Source organism: Sciurus carolinensis, chromosome 3, assembly GCF_902686445.1.
Source record: "Sciurus carolinensis chromosome 3, mSciCar1.2, whole genome shotgun sequence".
NCBI lineage: Eukaryota > Metazoa > Chordata > Mammalia > Rodentia > Sciuridae > Sciurus > Sciurus carolinensis.
Genome location: NC_062215.1, coordinates 172,134,516 through 172,143,891, shown reverse-complemented (window position 1 = coordinate 172,143,891; position 9,376 = coordinate 172,134,516). Strand labels below are relative to the sequence as shown.

Genomic DNA, 9,376 nt, shown 5'->3' with positions numbered 1-9,376 from the left:
ACTTAATGTGATATTCTCCAATTCCATCCATTTATCTGCAAATGCCATAATTTTATTCTTCTTTATGGCTGAATAATATTGCATTGTGTCTATATACCACAGCTTCTTTATCCATTCATCTGTTGAAGGGCATCTAGGTTGGTTCCACAATCTAGCTATTGTGAAATTAAGCTGCTATAAACATCGATGTGGTTGCGTTACTGCAGTATGCTAATTTTAAGTCCCTTTTTGAAGTGCACAGTACATGGATATTATATTACAGCTAGCCCACTGTGCAACAGCGCACCAGAAAATAAAACAAGGTCAGACACTCGGAGGCAGGTGGCCGGGCTTGGATCACGTGTGTGTTGTCAGACCCAAGGGCTCTTCTACCCTAGTCAGGGGAGTGCTGACCTTCTCTCCTTCCACACACACGGGAAAGCCCCTTTGGCCCAGGGTGCTGCCTGGTCCAGCCCTCTTGGATAGTGTGTTAAAGGCTCTTGTCAGTGCTGCCTTCTAACTTGAAACAGACATACTTCAGAGCAGCCCTGTTCCAATAAAATATTATTTACAAAACAACAGGAAGGCCAAAAGCGGGCCTGTTTGTTGACTCTGATCTAGACATTGAAGATAAGAAATCCCGGGACATACAACGGTCCAAGGTCGGCTGCCTGGGCTTGTTTCCCACCTTTCCAACTTCTTTGTGATCTTAGATAATTAACATTCCTATATTCTTTGGAGCATTATTTCAAGAATAAACTTAAATGCCACATGTAAAATACTGAGAACATTATAAGATGTTCAGACGCCTGGAGCATTTTAAGAACTCAAAAATATTTGCTCAGAAAACCATTTGCTGGGCACAGTGGCACAGCCCTACAATCTCAGTGGCTTGAGAGGCTGAGGCAGGAGGATCCATAAATTCAAGGTCAGCCTCAGCAACTTAGTGAGGCCCTAAGCAACTTGGCAAGATTCTGTCTCAAAATAAAAAATAAAAAGGTCTGGGGATGTGGCTCAGTGCTAAGTACCCCTGGGTTCAATCCCTGGTTTAAAAAAAAAAAAAAAAGTAAAGAGAAGCAGAAAGGGTTTAGGCATTGTAGAATGTGGGAGGAATGACATGTAATACAGATTTGACTTGATTGGCTGTTGGGGAACATTTTCTATGTGCTCTGATGAACTGGCAGACCTTGATCTTGGCCAGACTATATGGGGCAGCTGAGACCTTTCAGGGACCAAATTCTCACCTTAGATCTGATCTCACCTCCCTTCGGAGTTGGGCCCTTGCCGCTACTTTTTCCCGTGACCCATGGTCCCTCACGTAAACCCTTTGACATTGGGCTAAGAGCATCGGTTTCCCCTCAGCCTTTGATGTGACAGAAGCACAGGAACGGAACCCATCCTGGACACTTTGGTTGATCACCCTCTCTCCAGTCAAGTTCCTTACCCCGCACAACACCTAGCCAAGATGTGCACAGCATGGTTTGGTTTTTCTTTCTCTCAGCTGGGAATAACAGGGAACCCGTTCAGCTTAGGCTTCTGTGTCGACTGTAGTTGCTTTGGAGAGTGATCCTTATTGTATTTATTAGTGTAACGTGTTATGAACAAAATTTTTAAGAAGACTGCTTGTGTTTGAGAATTTTGAATAGGGGTGAAATTCCAGACCTACAGCTATCCCACTGGCCTGTCTCTGGGTTTTCATCTTGAATTTATCCTACAAGCTGCTGTCAGATCCATCTTCCTGAAATGCCATTTTTTAAAAACTGTATTATATAATTCACTTGCAAAAGAAACATCAATGTCTCCAAGGCCTAAAGTTCATTACTGTCTCAACTTCTATTTCCACCTTGAATACATTTTCCTCTGTCGGCAAATTGCTTCCTTTCTGTGACTTGAATAAGCCTTCTCCTTTCCCTAGCCTACCTTGAAATACTAGTAACAACTGACTTCTGTTGTCACAAGCTCTACTGAGAGTTTCAGATGTGTTATCAAATGCATATTTCACAAGAGCCTATGATATAGGTGTTATTATTTCCATCAGGAAATTAAGGAAATATTGGGTCACATTTTTCTTGAGGCGGAGGATCAATTCATGCAGGATGATCCCAGACTGTGTCCTGTGCCCTCTGCTCCTCCCTCCTCTCCACCTATTCAAGTCTGGTTTTCCACCCCCAGTCCTGCTCCCGCTCTCTCATCTTTATAAGCTGTCCTTCCTTTACTGTGTAATTGCAAGTGATTTGTCACTCCTCATAAAAGTCTTAATATTCAGCTGGAACCTTACCAGCCACAGCTTGTAGACAACGCTTCTTTTGTTGAACTATAATTAATTATTTTTTCTCTCTTTTCCTAATTATTTCTTCTCATCTCTCTTGTGGGTTTGGAGTCATTTCAACTCACATTTCTTTGGTTCACCCATATTGCCCTGCACATAACAAGGGTTCAACAAATGCATGTTGATTTGGTCCCATTTTTCTCAGCTGTTTATCTTTTGCCAGTGAGCTACAAGCAGGAAGTTAATTGATAGATGCACCAAATTGCATCCTCTGTATTTAGGACAGCAACACCTGGCTGTTTGTAGCTAGCATGTTGATTCGAACCAGGTTTTATGTAGGAATTTTACTACAAACTGACTGATAGGTTCCACACTGGAATGCCACATGGCTTCCAGTGACCTGGGTCTTACAGGTTGCCTGGATGGGTGTTGGGTTGTTTATCCCCAGGCTGAGCTGAGCTGACTGCCTATAGGTAGACATTTTTGAATGCAAATGCACTTTGAATTTTAATCATTGCCTGCTTTATTTTATCTGATTTTGGTTTAATTTTTTTTTTTCAAGAAAAGAAAATTTCCCATTAGCTGATATCTATGTAGGAGTCTAGCATTGGGGGTAATTTTAGGGACTCCTACATTTTTTTTTTCACAACAGAAAATCTTATTGTTTAAATTCAGAATAGTGGTCTAGGATCTGTGGGTGATCTTGGGGTGCTCTGAGTCTTGCTTTCTTCATCTTCTCTCTGCTTTTCCTTGGCTTGACCACCTTTCCATCGGCTCCTCCCTTTGTGAAATGTCCCTAACACAAATCTTTTTGCCACATTCATTGACATCTGTTTTTTTCTCTAGGGCAACAACACCAGTGGGTACACAAAACTTTATCTTTTCCTCTAAGAAGGAAAGAAGCAAAGTAGTTTTGCTTTTAAAATAAAAGTACTCTTTTATCTATCTGCTTGCAAAATATAGGAAAAATGCACAGTTACAATCTTGAAAATTAAAACAAATAATTCCATTTCCTTTAGAGACAACCGTAAACTCATTTGCTGTTAATGTGTTCCTTAGCAGTCCAATCACAAGTAGCACCTCCAAATGGCAGCTTCCACACATCTGGACTCTGTTAATGCCTTACCCATTATCTGAATGTCCCGTTTGAAACCTGGCTTGTAGGATGGGGAAGTCAAGGAAGCACTTCTCTATATTTTTTTTTCAACTTGACTTTCCACAAATACACTCTGAGCATAGAATGGCACATAGAAATGTAAACTGTTGCCTAATTTATGAAGGATTATACCAAAAGAGTGGGCAGGAGCTATTATGTAGGGAGAAGGTGGAAAGTGGACTGACTAGCTATTAAACTAGAAAGAGGATTTGGAAAGCTGTACGGGTGGCCACAAAAGTTCATCAGTTCCACTTCAAAGATGTCATTTATACCTGGGAGTGACTGTCCCACCTTGAGACTGAAACACTTCTGGCCTGGGGAATTCTAACATGTCTCATTACATTTGGAAACACGTGAAGTGGAGCTTAAGACCAGCAGACATCCCAACTACAACAACAACAAAATCATTTTAAGAGAAAGAAGACAAACAATGAAGTTTGGTTCTATACCAATGCTTCAGTTCTTGGAGAAGTGTTTATTATTATGAGTTCATATGTATATGATTATAAATGGGGTAAGATAGCTCTAGGTCCATGTCATGGGTCATAACAACTGTATACCACTGTAGATTTGTGCCTGAAGAACGTGGAGAGAAAACAATGAGAAAAATCCCTGAAGACGTGGAAAGTCCAGCACAATATTTTGGGAACAAGTAATGGAATGTGGTAAAGGCAGGGGAAGGACATTCTTTCCACTGCAGCAGAAGGACATCAGGGCAGGGTGACATTAGCATAGACATGATCAGAAGTGTTGGCAATGGTAGAGCCACAACGTGGCGTGGTGACAGTGATGAGCTCTCCCATGGCATGGCTTTGGCATGGGACCATCGAGCAGCACCTGCGGGAGGCGGCAGCCACGAGGCGCCTACATAGCCTTTCTGCTCATAACGCCTCAGGGCTGCATCCCTGCTGGGCTTGGGAACCCAGCAAGTGGAAGAGCTGCTCCACAGGGCAGCAGAGAGAGGTGGGTCTGTGAGCACACTGACCCCTCTCTGGACTCTCAGAATAATGAATGATGGGGTGGAAGGGCGCCAAAGGAAGTGAGTGGACCCATGCAGTAAATCATGGTGGATAACTCAATTTATCTACTAGTTCATCAAAATAGTCAACGAGTATTGATGCTCTTGCCAAACAGGCACAGAGTCCTGGGTTCAATCCCTAGCACCACACGCCAGTATGCACGGACCACTTATGAAATGACTAAGTAGCAGATCCAGAAAAAAGACTAACAGTTGCTACTTTCCAGGACCCTGTTTTCTCCACTGCAGAGATGCCCCCTGTGGGGAACCATCCTTATCATGGGACACAGAGGCCTGACTTCTAGGAACTGGCTACCACTGAGTAATGTCCCAGATCACTGTGTGGGAGGGGGCTCCCTGTCAGGTTCTATGATAGTTTCCCTGAGAAAATGTCTCCCCTGACTCCACCCCATCCTGTCCATCACAGAAGAAGCCCCTCCCATTCTAGGCCCCTTTACCTGTGTGGCTATAAATAAAGGAGAGTTGGGCGAGTCCATGTTATGAGAGGCCAGAGCTGGCATGGCCAGACTCGTCAGGCCCCATCTCAATTAAAAAGAGCATTGGCTCTTGTGTGTTTATTGATTAGTCAAGTTTATGGGTAATTGATTGATGTATAGCCACATGGGACGTGGCTGAGAGACCCCCATGATTCCCTATGAATGTTGCAGACCAACTCGTCACTCTTTCCCTCTCTCACTAACCCAGCCTTTGGCTCATTGAGGGCTATATTCAGTCTGGCCAAAGCTTTGCAAAAGCCTTTTAACTGGTTCCCTTTTGGATTCTCACCTGCCAAGTCCTGGTTCTGCTGTTGGTTACCTTCCTGAAACATGGACCACCGTTCCCCTGACTTGCACACTCCAAATGCTTCTTCGACTGGGTACCCAAGGATTTGCACATTTTGACTCAAGGTTTTCAGGGGTGGCTCTGACTATCCATGGGCTCCACACCTCCCTCGTCTTACCTGTGTAAGGCCCACCCAGTTGTCCTGACTGTCTGGAAGTTTCCCATCTCCAATCTTTCCTGCAGCTCTTATATGGAAAGCCCCTTCTGTGACAGAGTCCCTGTTGTGTTTCCTGGTTCCCTTTCTCCCTCGTACCCTCAGAGTTGGCTTATTTCCCCCTCTGCAGCTGAGTGTCCATCTGCAGGGTTGTGCTGGTTCTTGTTGCAGCTGCTTATTGACATTTCTCCATAAGTTTCTCACCAGGCCAGGAGCCTGTGAATTCCTCTTGCTATGTTCTCACGGGGCCGCAGAGCCACTTCCTCATCACTTCAACCACAGCTTATTCAGTTGAATACACTGCTCCCCAGTGAAGTTTATATGATGGAAAAGAGCTACAAAAATCAAAGTGGAAATTTACAGGCCCTTTTAAATAAAAACAGACAAAGCCTAGGGATTAGAGAGCTGGGGAGAAATGTACACCAGATGAAGGCATGAGGAAAAGCTTTTCCAGGAGCCCATGAAGGAAGTACCCAAAGGCCACGTGAGACTCTGCTGTCGATGTTTGCATAACAGCAACAGGGAAGTGGCACTTGCTCTAGGTTAATTCTGCCCCCAGAGTGGGTACTTAAGCCCCCACCCCCAGCAGAAGGAGGTTCCAGACCTCCTGTCCTCTCCTGAGTCCTCTCCTCACTGCACCTGAGTCCTCTCTCCTGACACCATGGGCTGCTGTGGCTGTGGAGGTTGCGGTGGCTGCGGTGGCTGTGGCAGCTGTGGCGGCTGCGGTGGCTGCGGTGGCTGCGGCAGTGGGTGCGGTGGCTGTGGGGGCTGCTGCTCCGGCTGCTGCGGCTGCTGCGGCTGCTGCACCCCCGTGGTCTGCTGCTGCCGCCGCAGCTGCTGCAGCTCCTGTGGCTGCGGCTCCTGTGGCTGCGGCTGCGGGAAGGGCTGCTGCCAGCAGAAGTGCTGCCAGAAGTGCTGCTGCCAGAAACAGTGCTGCTGCTAGGCGCCCCCCGGGGCAGGTGCTGCAGGAACTGCGGTGGGCCAGCTTCCTCTTTCAGTCCCTTCCTTTCTGGCTTGTAGGTCGCAAGCTTGACCTGAGCTTATCACCGGCTCTTGAAAATCCCACACTTCCATAGTTTCTGTGTTCCTGTCCAGTTCCTAATCACCAACCAAAATAACAAAAACTGTCTTTTTTGTCAATTGCCATTTAAATCATGGCCTCAGCACAGTGCAGAAAGATAATTAATGCCGTGCTTCCTTAAATGCCTCTAAAGGTCTTTATTTATGTCCTGGTTTTACCGCTACTTTGGCATATTTTATACACCAAGTCATTCTTTTCTTAATAAATTATACTAAATCAGCTTCAAAGAGTTGTCTCTTATTCTCTTTCCAGTTGCTAAAGTGTCCATGGGGAGAAACGAGTTTTATCTTAACAGATAAGGCCAATGCTATATGGGCAAAGAACCATAATTGAGAAAAATTGCTTGCAGTAGGCACAGATAGATTAGGGAATGATCATACTTTGTGAATTTATTAAGAAGGGAGGGATGGGGGCACTTGCTCAACCTTGGCACTTCAACGGCATAAACCAAAAGGATCCCCAAATCTCTCCCTTCCTGGAGACTTTGCAACTAAAATCTGGTGCAAAAATCGTCTATCAGTCCCCAGATGGTCATAAGATCATGTAGGAGCATGGTCACCTTAAAACGCTTGAAGGTCCCCTTTTGTCTACTCCTAGAGCTCCTCTCTACCACATGTTCTTCTTGGTGGCCCTGTGGTCATCGTTGAGAATACTCCAAAAGGCAACATAGCAGGAGGACTCGCGTCTGGCTACATTTCTCGTCCACAAGCTCTGTAGTCCACGTTGTGCTAGCCACCAGCTGTCACTCGTTCTGAAGCCTCTCTATTGTCTGACTCATCTTTCCAGGACACAGACGTCTGAGCAGAGCTCTTGCCACGTCAGGTACTAGGGAGTCCATTTGTCAATTGCTTTAAGCCAGAGGATCTGCTTTAGTTGCATGTAGCATGACATCAGCATTAGAATCATCACAATATAACCACTCCCTGATGTCCACATGCACAAAAAGTGTGTCCCCAAACACCCCTTCTGCTAATGTCAAATCCTCCTCCTTGGGCGTTCTCTATGTAGACTCCAGATTCCTGAGCAGTGAAGTGAGAGTAAAAGGAGGCAGATGGGGCCTCCAGCTGGGGCGGGGCAGTGAGGTTGGGACCAAGGGAAACCAAGCTCCTTGGGTGTCCCCAGGAGGACATTATTGCACCAACCCAACAAGGCTCAGGTGGGGTGTGTTCTCATCCCTCGATGCAGAGCCAGGCACAGGATAAGAGCTTACGCAGGCTGAACCGACCCCATGGAATAACATGAACAAAGGAAACAAAAATTCAGTAACCACCTCCCAAAAGACCTCCAAATGAGAGTCCATGGAAAGCTAATCTCTTTCCTGTGGAAGTCAGGAGACGGGCTTGAGGAGGGCATGTGGATGGGCCTCCTGGACCCCACGTTGACAAGGTTGTCAGCTGGTCCCCCTCTATTTCCTTCCTACCTGGCCAGAGCGCTGAGCCTCCGGTGCTCTCAGGCTACCCAGAGGTCCTTTGCTACTCTCAGCATCTGGGGTTCATGCCCGGAGCCTCCCCCTCTGACTCACCTTCTTCCTCCCATATGCATCCTTACGAGTGCCTCTACCTGCAGTAGGTGTCCTTATGCAGGAGGGAGGGTCAGGAGACGATCCCCAGTTCACCCATCTCTCCCCAAGGCAGCTGTTCCCCACTGAGTTCATTTCCACCCAGCAGCGTTGATCACAGAGTCCTGGGACGTGGAGTCCCCTCTAGGACGTAAGACCCAACGCTGCTTGGGATCCTGCTTTCCCCATCGCACTCGCTGGAAACGTGAGGTCGTGCTCAGTCAGTGGAAGTAGAAGATGTGGGCTGTGCTTGCTGGGTGTCATTACCCAGTGTTGACATGGATCTGGGAAAATAAAAATCCCAGCAGGTGTTGTTGAGTGGACTTCATTATTTTAAAAACGAGATGTCAGGGATGGTCATGAGAGGAGACAGAGGAAAGGCTCAGGGAAGGAGTTCATTCGACTCACAGGTCCTGGGGGGATGAAGTCACTAAGTGACAAAAGGGGGTCACTGGTTGAAAGAACTGGGAGAGGGCTCAGCCGGTCAAGCAAGGTGTGGAGAGGGAGGGTAGACTCACAGGCTTGTTCCTAGGGATCAGGGTGGGGCTTTCAAGCAAAAGGTAGAAGGGGTTTCACAGGTGCCTCTGAGTGTCACTAGGTGTCACTCAGGAAGGACAAAGCGGGGAACTTGTGGTGAGGCTCCCTTACGTCATCATGCACCTGGCCACCAGTGGGGAACACTCAGGATTTATATCACAGTGCTCCACCGCTGTTTGTTGAACATGCATCTCCCAGACATGGTTCTGTGTCCTACTGGGGACACTGAGACTCAGTTCTTTCTGCTAAATAGGTGACCACTTGCTATGGAAAAAGGTACAAATCTATAATGGTTACTAGAAACATGTTTTAGTCAGTTATTTCGCTGCTGTGACTTAAAGGATCTGACCAGCACAACTAGAGAGGAGGAAGAATTTATTTGGGGGCTCATGATTTCAGAGGTCTTAGTCCATAGAAGACCAGCTCCATTCCTCAAGGCTTGAGGTGGAGCAGATCATCATGGTTGAAGAGCGTGGTAGAAGGAAGAAGCTGGCATCATCAGGAAGTAGAGAGAGAGAGAGAGTCTCCACTCTCCAGATACAAAATATATACCCCAAAGCCACACCTCAAGTCCAATCTCCTCTAGCCACACCTACCACTTCAGTTACCACTCAGTCAATCCCTATCAGAGGATTAAATCACTGATTAGGTTAAGAGTTTTACAACCAAATCATTTCTCCTCTGAACGTTCTTGCATTGTCTCACATGTGAACTTTTGGGGGATACCTCATATCCAAACCATATCAAAACAAAAGAAAAGGGCACGTTAGACTAAATGTAG

The 9,376-nt window shown here is 46.3% G+C and overlaps 1 non-coding gene across 1 annotated transcript; it reads right to left on the bottom strand.

The window, feature by feature from the left end:
- Window positions 1-291: 291 nt before the first annotated feature.
- On the bottom strand, window positions 292-414 carry LOC124981575 (U6atac minor spliceosomal RNA). The gene has a single exon (XR_007108080.1). It is a non-coding gene; the product is annotated as a U6atac minor spliceosomal RNA (small nuclear RNA).
- Between the last annotated feature and the right edge of the window lie 8,962 nt (window positions 415-9,376).